The sequence below is a fragment of the Mytilus californianus genome, unplaced genomic scaffold, assembly GCF_021869535.1.
Source record: "Mytilus californianus isolate M0D057914Y unplaced genomic scaffold, xbMytCali1.0.p SCAF_1, whole genome shotgun sequence".
Taxonomy (NCBI): domain Eukaryota; kingdom Metazoa; phylum Mollusca; class Bivalvia; order Mytilida; family Mytilidae; genus Mytilus; species Mytilus californianus.
In genome coordinates this window covers 120,918,469-120,938,570 of record NW_026262581.1, presented here as the reverse complement: position 1 = coordinate 120,938,570, position 20,102 = coordinate 120,918,469, and the positions used below count along the sequence as shown (strand labels likewise).

Genomic DNA, 20,102 nt, shown 5'->3' with positions numbered 1-20,102 from the left:
TAAAAAGGTATTTAATCACATACATACTCACTCAAACAAAACAGTATTAGATTAAAAACACTTTTGAAAATACAAGAGAAGCATTAGGTCCTCTAGCGCTTAAAATCCCCCATGGAGATTTTGAAAGTTGACAGGTATGCATTCAACACATTTCACCTGAATTTATATATTACTCTGTAAAAAGAAAAAAAGATTATGATATTAGAATAAGTCATAAGTGAGACAGAAATGTTACAGTTTTTACTGATTGAAGAAAAAGGGATACGAGTAGATGTTCATGGGTAAATAGAACATGAAAAATTATTTCCTGCAGATACTAGTATCTTTAGATCTGTTTAGCAGAAAAAACATTTTATTGTCATTGCCATTAATATTTAAAAGGCAGGATAAAATCTACCCATCAGAACATCAGTTTTGATTTTAAGATACTTGATGCATTTAATTTACATTATATTAGCTTGTCAATTTCCAACTATTTCAATATAGTAGGCTCTAATTTTCTAAATCCTGTGTATTTATAGTTTAAATTCAACTATATATTTATGGAATAATGTTGAAAGTGTGAAAATATAAAATGATGCTCATAGTCCATGTTAAACACAGCATTATTAACCAGATTTTCTGAAGAAAAATCTGGTTATTAAAATTATAAAGTATGGCTTGTAAATCGTTCAACCAATGCTTTTTAAATTTTGAATTGTTGCTAATGATGAAAAAAATGGAGGTCATAGATATTGGCTATTTTCACTTTTGCCTTTCAGGAGTTGTGGTTCTTGATATATTGGAAATTGACACTTTTTTCCGAACTGCTACACACAGATGTGTCAAGTAAAACAATATGAAAATAAGATGTGGTATGATTGCCAATGAGACAACTCTCCACCAAAGACCAAATGACGTATGAGTTATCAACTATAGGTCACCGTATGGCCTTCAATAATGAGCAAAACACATACAGCATGAAAGCCTGAACGCCCCATACATTAAAATAATGTCATTGGTTAGAATATTAATATTTGCTGCTTCTCATCAAACCACACAAACCTTAGGAGAAAGAGCAGTGACTGGTTGGTTCAGATTAAGAACAAGGTATCTGGGTATGGCAATATGTCTTCCTGTAGACTTGTGAACCTCATAGATACAAAGATTTGGTTTGGAAGTTTGGCTGTATCTGTAGAAAACTTAATACAATCAGGACAGCACATCATAATTTTAAGGGTGATGCTGTTTATGGAGCTGGTAAATTTATATATAATCCAGGTTAACTTATTGATCCTTTAAATTAACTTTTTCTAAAAGGTAACCAATTATATCTTTGAACATTGTTTTTATCAGTATAAATATTGATTTTGTTATCTATAGTTTAACAAGAGTGCACATGCTGAAATGTCTCACCTGTTTAACTTATGATTGAATTCATGTTCAAAGTCTGTAATATGAAGGTTTTACTAAAAGTATCACATAAACTTAACAATATCAATTATCCATGAAAATGAAGTAATTCATGCCAGACAGACATGTACACCAAACAATCATTCCATGCACCAATTATAGTGGTCCTATCATTTATAGTACCTGAGAAACAGATTAAACCACAAATTCTTAACATTGAACAATGAACCATGAAATGAGGTCAAGGTAATATGAACCCTGACAGACAGACATGTACACCTTACAATTATTCAAAACACCAAGAAACTGATAAAATGACATAACAACAAAAACCTATCATTGACCAATGTACCATGAAAATAAGGTCAAGGTCATATGAAACCTGCCAGACAGACATGTACACTTTATAATTATTCCATACACCAAATATAGTGACCCTATTGCTTATACTATCTGAGAAATATACCAAACCACAAAAACTTAACATTATCCAATGAACCATGAAATTGAGTTCAAGGTCAGATGAAACCGGACATATACACCTTACAATCATTCCATACACCAAATATAGTTGACCTGCTTATAGTATCTGAGATTTGGACTTGACCAAGTAGCTTTAACCTTGATCACTGATCCATGAAATGAGGTCAAGGTCAGGTGAACCCTACCTGACAGACATGTAGACCTTGCAAGGAACCCTTATACCAAATATTGTAATAAGAGAGTACAAAATGTATTTCAATTTTCAAAAATAGCTCGTCATGGCAAATAGCTGCTGCCGGATTGTAATCCCAATCTTGCATTCTGCGACTTTCTTCGCAGGCAAGACAAAAACCTAACTAATTATTATTGATATATACCGGTACATCTATGAACAATCAGTCTTACAGTCTGTCAATACATATATTTTGACATTGCACAACATCATGTTTTTCTCTGACTGTTTATGATGTCTTTACACTAAATCCATTGGAAGTTGGATGTGTTGATTGATATTTTAGTCTTAGATATATAATTGTTTTTGGTAGTTATTTGCTCTGAACTATCTTTTAGTAACTGCAAGTACTCTGATCTGTACTTGGTCTTTAATGTTTTTGTTAGTTGTTTTTGTGCTTTGTATTGACCTGATTAGTTAAGTCCTTTTCAACTGATTTTTATACTTATGTTGTACTGTTACACAACTGTCCCAGGTTAGGGGAGGGTTTGGTGCCCACACACATGTTTAACCCTGCCACATTCTGTTGGTGCCTGTTCTAAGTCTTGAGTCTGTAGTTCAGAGGTTGTTTCTGGTTCATGTCTGTCATTTGTTTTTCGTAAATTGTTTTGTTATAAATAAGGATGTTAGTTTTCTCGATTTGAGTTTGTTTCACATTTTTCCTGTTGTGGCCTTTTATAACCAACTATACAGTATGGGTCTCATTGTTGAAGGCCTTACAATGGCCTATAATTGCTTATATCCACTTCATTAGAACTCTGGTGGATTGTTGTCTCATTGGCAATCATACATCCCCTTATTTCTATATTGTTTGAATCATTTCTGAGAAATTTGAAAGTAAACTGAGAGACTAGGAAAGGTGTCATGTGATTGCAATAGCTATCACAGCCTTCATCTAACTGGGCTAAAATAATGCAGGAAGAAAGCCAGGTATTCCAACAAGTACCATGAACAAATCCAGTTTGCCCTGATATTTGTACGTTATCCTTCCTAAAACCAGAGTATTTAGTGAAATAGCCTATAAACATACATATATACATTCCATTACTTACTCTCATAAAACCTTTCTTACTTAGATATTTGTTGTGGAAAAGAATAATAATAAAACAGGCAAAAATATTTATCATAAGCATTTATTTATTTTACATGCCTCATTTTTTAATCAAAATTAGAAATATGCATATACAGTGAAAATTCTTCAAACAAGCAACCTTTAAAACCAAAATATTAGAAAGTACTGGGTAAATTGAATATGACGATGATCCAAAATTTGGTAGTTGTAATGAAAGATGGTATATTAATCAAAGCACTTATTCATTGTCATGTGTGCTGTTTTATTGAATGGAATATGCTACGGTGTAAAACTTTTAATGTGCTCAACTGTGGCATCAATCTGAAATAAAGGTGAAACAGTAAAATAATCAACAATCTATAACCTTGATTTTGCTGCTGAAAAAATAATTACATAAACTTAAACAATCATAAATGGGCCTGAAAATAAAAGCCAAAATTGTCCGTTATCTGCTTTGCCAAGGGTGAGTTGCTTCCTAATTTATAATAAATAAAAAACGGTTTAAGTCCACCATAAATTTTTGTTAAATATACACATGCTACAAAATTTGAATATCAACAAATATAATGGAATTTTCTGTTGTGTTAAATTTATTTTCCACCTTTATTGTAGGGCATCAAAAGTCAGCTGCCCTAATGTCCCAAAGATTGACTTTTATGTATGGTAAACCAGTTTATAAGATTTTCACTGTACATGTATTTCCACATTTATTTATAAAAAAACAATTGAACACACTTTATAAACAAACTGAACACATTTGGCTAAAATCTAAAGCATGCTACAAATTTTAACTCTTCTGGAATTTTTTAGTCAAAAGACTTTATACAAATGATACACATCCTGTGTCTACTAGAACAAATAAACATTTCATGCAAATAAGTTTCAAATGCATTTTATTATTTAAACCGTATTGGTTCTGATAATTATTGCCAGGAATATAAGGAATGATCGATATCACCAAAACATGTATTTATGTGTTGACATTAAGTGTCCCAGTGTTAATTATCTCCCCCTGGTTTAAACACATTATATCCCATCATGCCTAAACCAGATTCTTTTGATTTGTGAATAAATTTTGAACAGTGTCAATCTACCATAAAAACTAGAGAAATGAGGTATATAAAGTTCTTTCACATCCCCCCTCCCCCTGCAAAAAAAATAAATGAAGAAGAACTATGAGTGAACCAAAATAAAAAAAGATTGATTGTCTCCCCTTTAACCCTTTTACATTTTGGACTACAATCATATTCCTTCATGCACATCCTCATGTATGCTTCTTCAACTGTGTAAAGTTATTAACTACTGCCTTCCTGTTTAGAAGGAGTCGCTTACAACAAACTATTACCACATATAGCAATATTTAAGAAAGTAAGTTAATTATCTTTCCTTTATAAACATGGTTGGACCATAATAATATTCCTTTTATATGCACATTCTCATGTAGTGTTCTTCAACTGTGTTAAGTTTTAACAATATCTATTTAGCTGTTGATTGGTAGTTGCACTTACAATAGACTTTTACCACATATAGCAACATTGAATTAAGTTAGATTATCTCCCCTTTAGCATGTAGGACTATTGTTTTAATCCCTTTTGGACCTCCCCAGGTAGTGTTCTACAACTGCTTAAAATTTAATCAATGACCATCCAGCCATTTAGGAGTTGTAGGAACATGGACAGATGGACAAGGTAATTCCTTTAGTATGCCTCCCCCTCCCCCAAAAAGTTCATTAACTTTTTGGGGGGGGGGTTTACTTATAAAAATAATCACCAAACAACAAATACCCTTTTAAAAGATATTGGTAACACTTATCCACTAAGCTAGTTGATAAGACTATAATACAGCATCTCTAATAAAAATAACGTCCATTTGTGAACTGGTCCTTTGGACAAAATGAGCTATATCAAAATATATACAATGTTTTTCGTTAGCCATCTTATTTACAAAACAGCACATGACTATAAATTGATATGAACTACAGGATCAATGATAATCACTCAAGGACAATTTTACTTTGATCAAAAAGTATAAACTTCAGCACAATAAAATCTGTAACAAATATGTCCAAAAATATAATACCCTGATTTTTGCATGTCATGTTTGGTCTTCTTGACCTTTGTAGCTCCTGAAAATACTGAATTGCATATAAAAACTGTTACAGGAAAAACTTGATCAAAATTGAGTTTTACATACATTAGCACAAAAACCTGTATACAAATGTGATCATGATTGATATGATAAATGAACACATATACCATACATTACTCTCTTTGTTCACTAAATGTCCAAAAATCTTTATAAAAGAAAACAACAAATAATTGACCACCAGCATGCATTTAATGACTTGTTTAAACTAAATATCAGGGTTCTGATCAAGTTGAGACCATGGGTCCTGACATCAGACTAGAAATGACACTTTAAAACTGGCGAGTACAAAGATGCATTTAGATTTTTTCTGCAGAGTCTAGTCATTATCAACTCATGCTTGTAAAAGTTAAAAAAAGAAATGAATTTTTATTCTCATTTTGTTTTTACAAGAGGACTTGAACAGGTGAATTAAGATAAACTGTTTTTCTTAATTACTTGCAATGCATGTAGTACAAAATGATGAGTTTTAAAATCCTCAGGGAGAACCTTGGTTATCTGTCTTTGAATTTAGTTAATCAAGACATATCAATATATATCATAAAAGAATATTATGCATTGCATTGAAAAAAAAGTTTTAATATTAAAATCTCTGGTCATTAACTGGGTGGTGTTATCTTAACACCATGTAAATATATATAATTTCTGCAAAACAAAATTAAAGCAAAAACCATTTTAGTCATAATTCTTGTAGGTGGCCAAAAAGTCAGATACAATATTTCTGAAAATAATTGATTTGAACTCTCACATAAATGTTTCAGCTAAAAAGGCTGTGTCATATCATTGTAAGACGTATATGCAATGTTTGGTCTAACAAAAAAATTGAACACTGGTATAAATGATACACCTTACACATAGTTTGATATGTACAAAAATAAATACTGTCGAAGTCCTTGATTAAATATCATCTTAATATAAATTTTCCATTGGACAAAATATTTTCTGATGCAATGTGGGTGGTATATTTTATATGTGTTTGATTAGTGTTTTAGTGTCTGATTTTTACTATTTCAGCATTTTTTCAGAAATAATATTCTACATTCTGGCAAAAACCATAAAAATACTTGTCTGTTTCAAATACAATTTATATGATGTATGACAATATGCTGGACAAAATACATTACTCATGTCTACTCTTTATGCACTAATTGTTCTTATTATTTAAACTATACTAACATGACTAAGCTATATCATTAATTTAAAAATAACTGACTAAAATTCATTAAAGCCCTATTAAATCAGTACTGGCACATAGATAAATAAATGAAATCATCTTTTACAAAGATCAGAATTTTCAAACCATCTCAGTTGTCAAATTATCTTGAGCAAGCTCATTGTCTGTTGAACCATCAATAACTTTCACTAAACGCTGAATGTCTAGATCTTCACCCAATGATGTAAAGTTAGACATATATTCAGATTGAATCTTAGCACACATTGCATTTGATAACAATATTTTACATCATAACATTTTCACTGTCCAAATAAGTTTTACCTGAAAAAGAAGTAACAATATTACCATTTATATCAATTCGAAAAATATTTATAACCAATTATAAGATATCCTGCTCTTAACTTTTTCATAGGTTAAAACAGCTGGTAAAGTCACAACCAATAATGAGATATCCTGCACACTTTATAGAGGTTATAAACAGCTGGTAAATGTGTTCAGGTGGATTGATTGATTATTACTTGCTTAATGTCCAGTGGCAAACATTTCAAGCATATTCAATACAATTGATCAGTTAGACAGTTCTAAGAAATGTAATAACAGTGATTCAGCCAGGCACTGATCACAAGATATATCACTTTTCTCTCTAAATATCCTGAAGGAATTTGAAAATAGTTAAAACTTCTTAAAGAGGCAGCATCTACTGGGTTCACCAACAAATTGGGTGACATTTTTTTCAAGAATGTAGTACTGTAAATTCAGAAAATTATTGGGTGCATGTTTTATTGCGATTTTATCATTTTAGACTAAAATGCGATTTTAATTTTTGCGATATTGAGAAAAATCCTGTTTAATTCATATAAAAAATTTCAATATGCGAGTTTAAATTATTGCGATTATAACCCTGTCGCATTTTTCGCAATAATAAAAACATCACAATAATTTCTGAATTTACAGTACATTGTGTATATAAATAACAAATGAAAACTGTTTTGGTGCAAATATTGATGTTTTTTTGGCGAAAATATACTTTTTATAGAGAAGTTGAATTTTTGACACCCCATATTCACATAACCCTTGATTACCTAATAAATTTTGACAAATGTTAGATACATGTACATAATCAATGTAAAACTGCCAGATTTTTTTTTTCTACAAGATAAGGATGTTTTCCACCAACATATTAGAGAGAAATCATTAAAATTATATACCTACTCAAACAATGCCAGTTTGTCGTCATCAGTCAAGCTGTCCTGGGAACTTTGGATTACATCACTATCCTCATCCTCCATCATACTGACAGCAGCTGTAGCACCATCTGTGCCTTCTTTTAGTTCTGTAAAGTTCTCCTGGGAACCTGATGCACTCCCATGTGCACTTGAAGGCTGCCAATTTAATAGAGGTAGCGTATTGGATCTTGAAGTGCAGCTGTTGTTTGTAGATGTAGATGTACATGTATCTATATACTTAATTATCAAATCCATTCTCCCTATAGCCATAAAGCACCTCCTTAAAAATTCTAAGTCCTTATCTGTTACAAAACTTCTTTTGTCCAAGAAAGAAATCAATTCTATAGAATTGTTTACTTTTTCAAGATCTTTTACTGTAACAAGCTCGTTCAATTGTAAAAGTAGTTTCAGAGATGAAAAATCCTCTTCAGAAAGCTCTTTTCCACACTTAAGAAGGGCAACTGAGTAGTTATTAGGAAAATCTTTACTAACTTTCACAGGTGATTGTCTGTCTCTTCTATGCATTTTAAATAATTGAAGTTTTGGTGGCATCCTGAAAATATAAAGAAACAATGATACAAACAAATGTTAGATATACTGTTCCCAGATAAAACTAAACAAGAGATACAAACAAATGTTAGATAAACTGTTCCCAGATAAAACTAAACAGAGATACAAACAAATGTTAGATAAACTGTTCCCAGATAAAACTAAACAGAGATACAAAGAGATGGAAGATATGCTGTTCCCAGCTAAAACTAAACAGAGATACAAACAAATGTTAGAAAAACTGTTCCCAGATAAAACTAAACAGAGATACAAACAAATGTTAGATATACTGTTCCCAGATAAAACTAAACAGAGATACAAACAAATGTAAGATATACTGTTCCCAGATAAAACTAAACAAGAGATACAAACAAATGTTAGATAAACTGTTCCCAGATAAAACTAAACAGAGATACAAAGAGATGGAAGATATGCTGTTCCCAGATAAAACTAAACAGAGATACAAACAAATGTTAGATAAACTGTTCCCAGATAAAACTAAACAGAGATACAAACAAATGTTAGATATACTGTTCCCAGATAAAACTAAACAGAGATACAAACAAATGTTAGATATACTGTTCCCAGATAAAACTAAACAAGAGATACAAACAAATCGAAGATATACTGTTCCCAGATAAAACTAAACAGAGATACAAATAGATGGAAAATATACTGTTCCCAGATAAAACTTAACAGAGATACAAACAAATGTTAGATATACTGTTCCCAGATAAAACTAAACAGAGATACAAACAAATGGAAGATGATGAAACTAAAGAGATACAAACAAATGTTAGATATAATGTTCCCAGATAAAACTAAACAGAGATACAACAAATGTTAGATATACTGATCCCAGATAAAACTGAACAGAGATACAAACAAATGTTAGATAAATACTGTTCCCAGATAAAACTAAACAGAGATAAAACAAATGTTAGATAAACTGTTCCCAGATAAACCTAAACAGAGATACAAACAAATGTTAGATAAACTGTTCCCAATCACTAAACAGAGATACAAACAAATGGAAGATGATGAAACTAAAGAGATACAAACAAATGTTAGATATACTGTTCCCAGATAAAACTAAACAAGAGATACAAACAAATGTTAGATAAACTGTTCCCAGATAAAACTAAACAGAGATACAAACAAATGGAAGATATACTGTTCCCAGATAAAAATAAACAAGAGATACAAACAAATGTTAGATATACTGTTCCCAGATAAAACTAAACAGAGATACAAACAAATGTTAGATATACTGTTCCCAGATAAAACTAAACAAGAGATACAAACAAATGGAAGATATACTGTTCCCAGATAAAACTAAACAAGAGATACAAACAAATGTTAGATATACTGTTCTCAGATAAAACTAAACAGAGATACAAACAAATGTTAGATATACTGTTCCCAGATAAAACTAAACAGAGATACAAATAGATGGAAGATATACTGTTCCCAGATAAAACTTAACAGAGATACAAACAAATGTTAGATATACTGTTCCCAGATAAAACTAAACAGAGATACAAACAAATGGAAGATGATGAAACTAAAGAGATACAAACAAATGTGAGATATACTGTTTCCAGATAAAACTAAACAGAGATACAAACAAATGTTAGATAAACTGTTCCCAGATAAAACTAAACAGAGATACAAACAAATGTTAGATAAACTGTTCCCAGATAAAACTAAACAGAGATACAAACAAATGTTAGATATACTGTTCCCAGATAAAACTAAACAAGAGATACAAACAAATGGAAGGTATACTGTTCCCAGATAAAACTAAACAAGAGATACAAACAAATGTTAGATATATTGTTCTCAGATAAAACTAAACAGAGATACAAACAAATGTTAGATATACTGTTCCCAGATAAACTAAACAGAGATACAAATAGATGGAAGATATACTGTTCCCAGATAAAACTTAACAGAGATACAAACAAATGTTAGATATACTGTTCCCAGATAAAACTAAACAGAGATACAAACCAATGGAAGATGATGAAACTAAAAAGATACAAACAAATGCGAGATATACTGTTCCCAGATAAAACTAAACAGAGATACAAACAAATGTTAGATATACTGTTCCCAGATAAAACTAAACAGAGATACAAACAAATGGAAGATGATGAAACTAAAGAGATACAAACAAATGTTAGATATACTGTTCCCAGATAAAACTAAACAAGAGATACAAACAAATGTTAGATAAACTGTTCCCAGATAAAAACTAAACAGAGATACAACAAATGTTAGATATACTGATCCCAGATAAAACTTAACAGAGATACAAACAAATGTTAGATATATACTGTTCCCAGATAAAACTAAACAGAGATACAAACAAATGTTAGATAAACTGTTCCCAGATAAACCTAAACAGAGATACAAACAAATGTTAGATATACTGTTCCCAGATAAAACTAAACAGAGATACAAACAAATGGAAGATGATGAAACTAAAGATAGATAATTCATCTGCCATGATCACAATTTGTACAATTCCGACATACAGACAGAGGAATACTACTCAAATGTTCCAAACAAGTTAAAAAATTAGCATGTTTGCAATACCAGAAACAACGATTTTGAATGACTGATCATGATTGTCTCTTGGGAAAAATTCAAAATCAGAAACAATTTTTTATTCATGTAGAAACTCACAAAATTGGACAGGGCGTCTCAAAAAGGGACGAGGAATCTGCTCAAAAACCTTGGCTTGATCTGTGTCACAAAGATGGCTATACGCCATAGCATTAAAGCAATTGCTTTAAAAACTGGTCACCACAAATAACCGATAGTGCTGCAAGTGCTGTTAAACACCTTATAATCAATCAATCAATCAAAACTGACTGGATTGGCACTATTAAAATGACTTGAATATTGATTATATGCAATCAACTGACATAATATTAGTTATCTTGGAGTAATCAGGGGTGTACAGAATTTTAAACCGTTGTTAAAAATTCATACACCCTGAGGCGTAGCCGAATGGGTGAATGAATTTTTCAACTATGGTGTAAAATTCCGTACACCCCTGAATACACCAAGATAACGAATCTATTTCTTTTGAAACATTCCTTTCCTTATTTTTATACTAGGTTGTAAAATTCTGATGAAGTTCTAAGACGAGAAAAGCAAAGTATGTCTCACATTTTTGGTTATAGACGACGAAAGCAAAGTGTGCAGCTAAGACCATTTTAGGTTATAGACGATGAAAGCAAAGTCATAGTGTGCACCAAAAAACATTTTAAGTTACAGATGACGAAAGCAAAGTGTGTGGCCAGGACTATTTTAGGTTACAGATGACGAAAGCAAAGTGTGCCACCAAGACTATTTAAGGTTACAGACAACGAAAGCAAAGTGTGTGGCCAAGACCATTTTAGGTTAGGGATGACGAATGCAGAGTGTGTGGCCAAGACCATTTTAGGCTACAGACGATGAATGTAAAGTGTGTAGTCAAGACCATTTTTGGTTACGGACTACGAATGCAAAGTGTGCAGCCAAGACCATTTAAGATAGGTGCGCATCCAACACTGTTTTTGAATAAAGATACATGTTGAAACTTTACAATTCAATTTTTTTTTAACTTAACAATTAACATGATAAAAGGATATATGTAACAAGTTGAAAGGCTCAGAATTTGTCATTCAACATGTGATGACGTTGTGTTTTTATTGCTTGAAAACTATTTCCACTTTTCCGATATTACAGTTACTGAATATTGGCCCAAATGGCTTGTTAGAAGTTTTAGTAATTGTTAAATTTTGACTGGCAATACACTCAACTTGGCGATCTCCCATTTCTGTAGTAAAACATTCATTCGAAAACAGCTGATCAATGTCAAACTCATTTAAATTGTTAATTACATCCAAATTAGAGGCTGGTACTAGTACATTTGAAACGCTTTGGGAACAGTAGGAAGTGTTAACATTGTGTGTGCTTTTGGAGCAGGTAACTGCAGTTGAGGTGTAGTTGAAGGTTGAATTAAATTCTGAATGGCTTGGCTCATTTCTTCCTTTTCTTGGTCAGACACAAGATGGTAAACAGCCAAAGAGTTAACAGATTTGTGTCCCGTCACAGCCATGATTTGTGAATCAGCAAATTTGTTCTTAAATAAAGCTATTGTACTGGTAGCCCAAAATTCATCCCCGGGTGAACTATGGTGCTGTCTTATTTACACCAGGGTAGTTAACCAATCAGATTGCAAGATTCTTCCTTCATAAGAAATAATTTTATTTATTTGTTTAACATGTTTAAGGGATCTGTTTAATGTCTTTTTTAATTATGACACCAAGCAAGAATAATCAGCTGAACTGTTTATAAAAACAATGTTACCATTTGTAAATAAATGTGTAACTTTTTTAAAATTGCTAATTTATGTTGCTTTTCTGAGTATGAAGAAATGCTTCTTAAAACAATAGATTAAATATAACTTGTTTAAGTAATGCCCCCGACTGATATTATTTCAACTGTAGTCTTAACCATAAAAATGTTCAATGGAATTGTGAGTTTCACATGTAGAATCCAGCTGAGGTAGTAAGCCTTTTATTTTAAGGGCTCATTATTGAACACAAAAGTCCCATTTTTTCTGAACTTCATTATTACTTCTAAAGAAAATCTGGCCACAGTCTATTTCTTTTTTAAATTCATGGACTCAATTAGTTCTTTTTAATGTCATAAAATTATGAATGATTGATTGTTTTCCATCTGATTAAAATTCAGATCCCATGTCTAAGCTTTGCCTACAAGGAACTGACAACACTTCTTTTTACTTTCTGTTCTGCTAATTATTGCATCAGTCAATGAAATTTCAGCCTTCAAATTTTTGAAGGTGTGGATCCCAAAATGTCTTTAAAACAGAAAATGGAATGGAGCATTTTAAGATCCTTGTAAGTAAGGCATGATCACACACAGGATCTGTTTTTAATCAGATTGATGTTTTTTTATTTTCCAGTGGCAAGTATTTCATGCATTTTCAGGATAAGAAAAAAATTAGGACATTCAGAAACTCAACATTACTTAAACATTGTTGCAGGCTGTCTATTTAATCCTTCCTGCCCGGTTCAAATAATACCCCAATGAGGAGATTATCAAATCTGAAACACTTTTCCAAACTATGTTGCAGAGTTTACCTTTCCTTAAGCATTATGCTACCATGAACCACAGGTAAATACTGAATTGGTTATTAAAACTCTTGTAATGATCAGTGATGATGACAGGGAGGGTATAAGGTCCATTCTCCCTGGGTTCATTCGTCCATAGAGTACGTTCACCCTGGGTTCCTTCGCCCATAGAGTCTGTTCACCCTACTTTTATATAAAATAAATGGGGAATGTGTCCATGGGACACAGATCACATGCAGATGATGCCCCCGCTTGCATGAAGAACAGTAAAAGTGACACTACCCAAATTTGTATCTGAGTTTTGTGGTAATAAGTATTTTGTATAAGTTTCATAATATTTGGTCGAGGCAAACTTAAGTTAGAGAACGGAAACGAAAAATTCAGCAATTTTTCCATTTGTAAAGGGGCATAACTCTAGAACGGTTATAGTGACGCCACCAAAATTCAAACTTGATCTGTGTTTTGTGGTAATAAGCATTGTGTATAAGTTTCATAACATTTGGTTGAGGCAAACTAAAGTTAGAGAACGGAAACCAACTTTGGGACGTACGGACAGACAAGGGTAAAACTTAATGCCCCCTCCGCTACAGCGGGGGCATAAAAATATTAATGGTATTAAGGTTGATTACTGTATTAATTATCTATTGTGGATTGATAATGAAAATAACATTTTATATAAATAAACAAGTCAGCTTGGAATGAGTAAAATCAATTACACATGAATTATGTGAGAAATTGCAAATAATGAAAGGAAATTTTTTTCGCAGCTTGGCTTCTAAATATATTATGACTCCGGTAAATCATGGTCTAGTTATTCAAATTCTCATTCAAAAAGAAATGTGGAGCGAACAGCTGTGCAATTGTGTTTTTTTAGTTTTTTTTTTTATAGACTATGTCAATTCAGTACTCTTTAAAAATAGTGTTAAGACATAACAGGTGTGTGATGTGTATGACTAAGTTCAAGTTAGATCTTGCTATAACTGTTAATGAGTGTTTTAGAAATTGTTAAAATGTTTCAATAAAGATAAATACATACAAATAACTGATTTTGCAATGTATCCGTGTATTATATGTTTAAAAATAAACGCTTTAAGAAGGTTAATTTTCTGTATATTCAATATTTTGTTGACTTTTGAAGCCCAAACTTTCTATAGCTTTAAATACGCTAATGAGAGATCGAAAAACTATGCCAATACAGACATATAGGTTTTTGAACTTCTTACAAACAGTTTGGGTAATGAGTGTTTTGTAGTATTAACAAGAAATTGTAATAACAAATCTCATTTTCTCCCTACCCAATTCACTCCTAACACTTAATTTGATATGGACTGGTCATTGTTATTAAATCTTATGCAATACGATTGGATGAAGTTATTATTGCTTCACCTTTACCTGTTTACCTGTTCAAATTTGTCCTGTGTGTATTCTGTCAGCACGCGAAATTTTATTACGTAACAATAATTATTGTTTAAGGTGTAATACCACCATTGATTTTCCCCTATTAGTCTTTGTTAAATTTGCACTTTTAAAAAAATTGTGCAGAATTTATCTTTGTTTCAAATAAAGAAATACTTGGCATGAGTAAAGTTTGATCCTGTCCAGTACTATAGAAAAAATTTCACATAACATTTCATTGCATAAAGAAAATAACCATCACTGGAAGTTAACCAATCAAATTTTCCCCCTTTTTTAACCTGTGTACAAGCTTTAGTAACCATGTAACCTCAAGTTTCCAAAATATTCTATAGAAACCCCAAATAAAAAAAAAATGGTGCTTTGAAATACCCAAGATATATGTTTATGACCCAGAAATGTTTTACTGCAATGAAATGTAGGATCAATTATCTACAACTGTCAAATTCAAGGGAATATTTTTTTTCGACCTATTTTCGTATGCAACCGGATGTGACGTACTATGATTTGGTGGTATTACACCTAAAGGAGACAAGGATGGCAACTCTAGGTCTGAAGTTAAAAAAATCTTTAAGAAATTATAAAAATACTCTTGTTTGTGGATTAACAATTATAGTTGTCTTTACTTTTCTGTCCTAATATTGTACTAAAAGGTCAGGTCGAATTTCAATTATTGTTTTTTCAATGAATACGATTAAACTAATGTTCTTTAACAAGAGAAATTGGATATGTTACAGTCAGTCTTGAGAATAATGGGCAATATTAGTGAAGAATAGAGTAAAATGACTTAAAAATTAAAGAATATAGAAATGAAGATCCCCTTCCAGACCCTCCTACTTAATAATTCACAATTTAACTTTGATGATCTTTCCTAATCTGAATGCATTCAAAGTATAATTATATGCTGTATATCTGAAAACAGATTAATTTCGTTTTACACACACGTGTGCTACAATTGATTGACCATCAAACTGTACACTGGACGAGTTCATGATATGTTTATGAATGAAACAAAAGGTATGAAAGGTTTGATTTTGCAATTCTTACTTTTTTACGAAATTTTCGTAACACAGTGAATTTTTACAATAATGAAATAGTGCGTTGTTTACGAAATTGAGAAAGTTTGCAGATCATGCATTTTCATTCTTTGAAAAACTGCTTCGCTGAGCGCAGCTGGATACGCCCGCAGAGGTCCAACCCTGAACAGTTGGGGCAAAAATGGACACAATTTTCAAGCTTCATACAGGTCTGAATTTGGATTGTAATTAAATATTTGACATATAAGGGGTTTCTGAATAAATGTAGTCAAAGAACTTGAAACTGGGTTAACCGTTATATAAATTGAATTTATATTCAATTAAAGATTTCTTGCTGTTGTGCAATACACTGTGCTGTTGCGCAATACTTAGTAAATCGGTTGTCAGACTATAAACAAATAAAGTTCAATTAATTCTCAATATCATATTAGAAATTTATGAAAATCAAAAGGGAGCTTACATCAATAGATATAAACAATTCACCAAAGTTTCATGAGAATTGCTGACAGCATTTTTGAGTTATTGTCCAAAAACTGGAAAATCCCCCCTTTTTTAATGAATAAAACCCCATAACTCAGAAATGTAAAATGTAAAATTTATAAAATTCTAAAGTGAGCTTACATCAATAGATATAAACAATTCACCAAAGTTTCATAAGAACTGCTGAAAGCATTTTTGAGTTTTTGTTCGAAAACTGGAAAATCCCCCCTTTTTTTTTTAATAAAACCCTGTCACTCAGAAACGTAAAATCTTAAATTTATAAAAATCGAAAGGGACCTCATGTCAATAGATATAAACAATTTACCACAATTTCTTGCAAGTTGGTGAAAGCATTCTTGAGTTATTGTCCGAAAACTGGATAATCCCCCTTTTTTTAATGAATAAAACCCCATAACTCGGAAACGTAAAATCTAAAATTAATAAAAATTCGTAAGGGTTCCGCGGAACCCAGTGTCTCGCCTACTTTTGCTGTTAATCACAGGCTCAACAAAAATGAGGAAAAAAATTAATAAAAATATTCCTCTCTATACTATCTTTTGATTGTAAGTAGCTTCTGTCCAAGTTTTGTAAAAATCCAGGATAGTTTATGAATCTAATAAATGTTTTAAAAACTTAAACTGCAGACTGTATGTAATGTTAACTGGAAGAAAAACTAAGTCCATTTATAAGTAAAATACGGAAAAAATGGAACAAAATTTTAACAAAATTTCCTTCTAGATACTAGCTTTTAATCATAAACAAGCTTCTGTCCAAGTTTGGTACAAATCCAGGATAGTTTAAGAAAGTTGTTAAAATTTTAAAAACTTTAACCACAGAGTGAATGTAATGTTAACTGGCAGAAAAACTAAGTCCATTTATAAGTAAAATACGGAAAAAATGGAATTTATTTTTTACAAAATTTACTTCTGGATACTATCTAATGATCATAAACAAGCTTCTTTCCAAGTTTGGTAGAAATCCAGGATAGTTTAAGAAAGTTATTAAAATTTCAAAAACTTTAACCACAGAGTGAATGTAATGTTTCTTGGCAGAAAAACTAAGTCCATTTATAAGTAAAATACGGAAAAAATGGATTTTTTTTTTTACAAAATTTACTTTTGAATATTATCTTATGATCATAGACAAGCTTCTGTCCAAGTTTGGTAGAAATCCAGGATAGTTTAAGAAAGTTATTTAAATTTCAAAAACTTTAACCACAGAGTGAATATTTGTGGACGCCGCCGCCGACGCCGACGGAATGTAGGATCGCTATGGCTCGCTTTTTCGACAAAAGTCGAAGGCTCGACAAAAAACGAAAGGGAGCTCACGTCAATAGATATAAACAATTCACCAAAGTTTTATGCAAATTGGTTAAAGCGTTTTTGAGTTAACGTCCGACATGTTGACGACGGACGGACAGACGGACGGACGGACAGAGGTATACCATAATACATCCCGTAAACGGGCGTATAAAAATATATTATTTTGAAGAAAGACATTGAAATTCATTTTACGCACGTCTACACAAGGTAAAAAGCTTGTGTGTCTTAACAGAAAAGAGCATGTTTCAGTCTCATTAAGCTGTTATCAGTCCAATTTAATACAAATGAAAGCAGTGAGTTAATGAAGTAAAAATATGACCGATCTGCCCATTTTTGTACTTAAAAAGTCGAATTGATCGTTTTAACGCCGGATTTGTGTACCTCACAAAAACATGTTAGGCACTATAGGGCAAATGTGAATCAAGGGAACGGACCAGGATTCTACAAGGAGTAGCTGACACAATGTAAAGCATTATTAAAATCGATCATTTATAAACAAAGGCATTGCATAAAATGATAAAGGCTCAGTCAATTTAATCCTTAAACATGCTCCTTTGTTGCACATCAAGCTGCTTTGTGCACAAAAGAGGTCCTTTTAAATTAGCGTTTTAGAGACCTTTACAAATAAATAGTGCACCTTCTTCTTTTTCTTTATTCTTCCCTCCACTATCTGGAGTACCACTACTTTTGAAGTGTAATACGGTTAAGCAACTACTACTGTAAGCAACAAATGGATAACAACACTGCCTGGTGTACTTACCACCAAGTTAAGGTTCACCATAACCTTTTTTGCAAATATGGCCCTATAGTCTGAGCCAAACTGTGTTAGAGTTTGTCTGACTGAAAAAGAAATTTGACCTTTTCTACTATATTTTGAACTAAAAACTCTAAAAATTTCTGTCTGACCGGATGAATTTTTGTCTGACATTTTGTCGGTCAGACAGAGTTTGGGATACATTGGCCCTATTTACACAATAAATTCCACCCTGAGTACAGACAAACCTGTGCACCTGGCAAAGTTTTAGAGCATGGCTGGATCTAGATAAATAAAATTGAGATGCATTTTAAGTTTCAGAATATTATTACAATGTATTCTTTTGAATTTTTACTACATGTACCTCTTGAACAGTATTATATCTTAACATGCTATTAAGAATACATTGAACTACTTGACTGTAAATTAACTATGTGTAAATATATGTTTTTGATTGTACTGTAATTTGTGAGGGCCTCAGGGAAGATTAGTTTGTTGCAACTAACTGTGTTTACCGTCTTTAAATAAAGAATTTATTAGGTCTTTCCACTTTTCTGTGGAAAGACCTATTGTATTTGTTCTGATTATTTTTTTTCTTCTTCTTCTTCAGCCAAACCCTTTTCTTGCGGTATAAAGTTGTTTCGCAAGATGTCGCCTAGATATTTTGGATATTATATCGAACAGTTATTGCGCTTTAAAAACTCATCTTGTTAAGCCGAAGATATTTTTATTGTAAGAGTTATCTCCCCAAACACTGTTTTTCTTGTTAGTGTATCTCTTCCGTAACCAAAAAACATAACGACAAAAACATTTTTCTGATTTGTTCGTTACATCTTCAAAAATGTTTGGCTGATTTGGATCGAAGCGATCCGGTGAAATCTTATAGGAGTTATCTACTTTTACCAAATAAATTTGTCGTTATCTTTTTGTAACTCAAACCGTAAGCCTATAAACCTAGTCTTTTTATTTGAGGACCTTGGGTCCTAACTTAGAAAATTAGGTCAAGGTCAAAGGTCAAGGTCTTTTTTTGCCTTTTCTCTGACACTTTTAAAGTTATATATAAAAGAACTAGTGCAAAATGTTTGCTTTATTGGGATGAAGATATGATACATCTGGTCTGAAACAATCCAATGACATCTTATAGGAGTTATTGCACCTGAAATGTTTTATTGCTCAATTCAAACACGAAACATGAAACACAAGTAGCATAAAACTATATAATTCACTATTATACGTGCAGGGATCTGTTCAATCACCATACTATAATAATGGACTGTCCATAACGTTTATAACCCTTGGAAATTACTTAAACAGAATAATGTCGTGTCTTCAATAAAAATCATGTAATGACAAAGAGGAGTAGAGCACTCATGACAACCTTTCATTTCTTCGTTTTGGCTGGTTTTAATGCTGGGTATGTTCAGGGGAATATAAGTAAGGTATGTTGTGCCACTTTCATCCATTGATTACCCGCGAAACTAGGTTGCTTCCCCTTGTCTTGTCCACATCTTCTAAGATGAAGTATGCAAAACGAATTTTAAAATGATTTAAAATTAAAGCAAAAAAATAAGGAGTTGAACAAAAATCGAAAATATCAATTAAATCAATTAATTTTCTACCCAAAATAGTTTACTTAGTTCGGGAATATTCAATACATTATTTTTTAAATC

General features: G+C 31.8%; 1 long non-coding RNA gene across 1 annotated transcript; it reads right to left on the bottom strand.

Moving 5' to 3' along the window:
• Positions 1–3,224: 3,224 nt before the first annotated feature.
• On the bottom strand, positions 3,225–19,853 carry LOC127732692 (uncharacterized). The gene is made up of 3 exons (XR_007996395.1): positions 19,811–19,853; positions 7,711–8,277; positions 3,225–6,819 (listed from the first exon to the last, which is right to left on the bottom strand). It is a non-coding gene; the product is annotated as an uncharacterized LOC127732692 (long non-coding RNA).
• Positions 19,854–20,102: the final 249 nt, after the last annotated feature.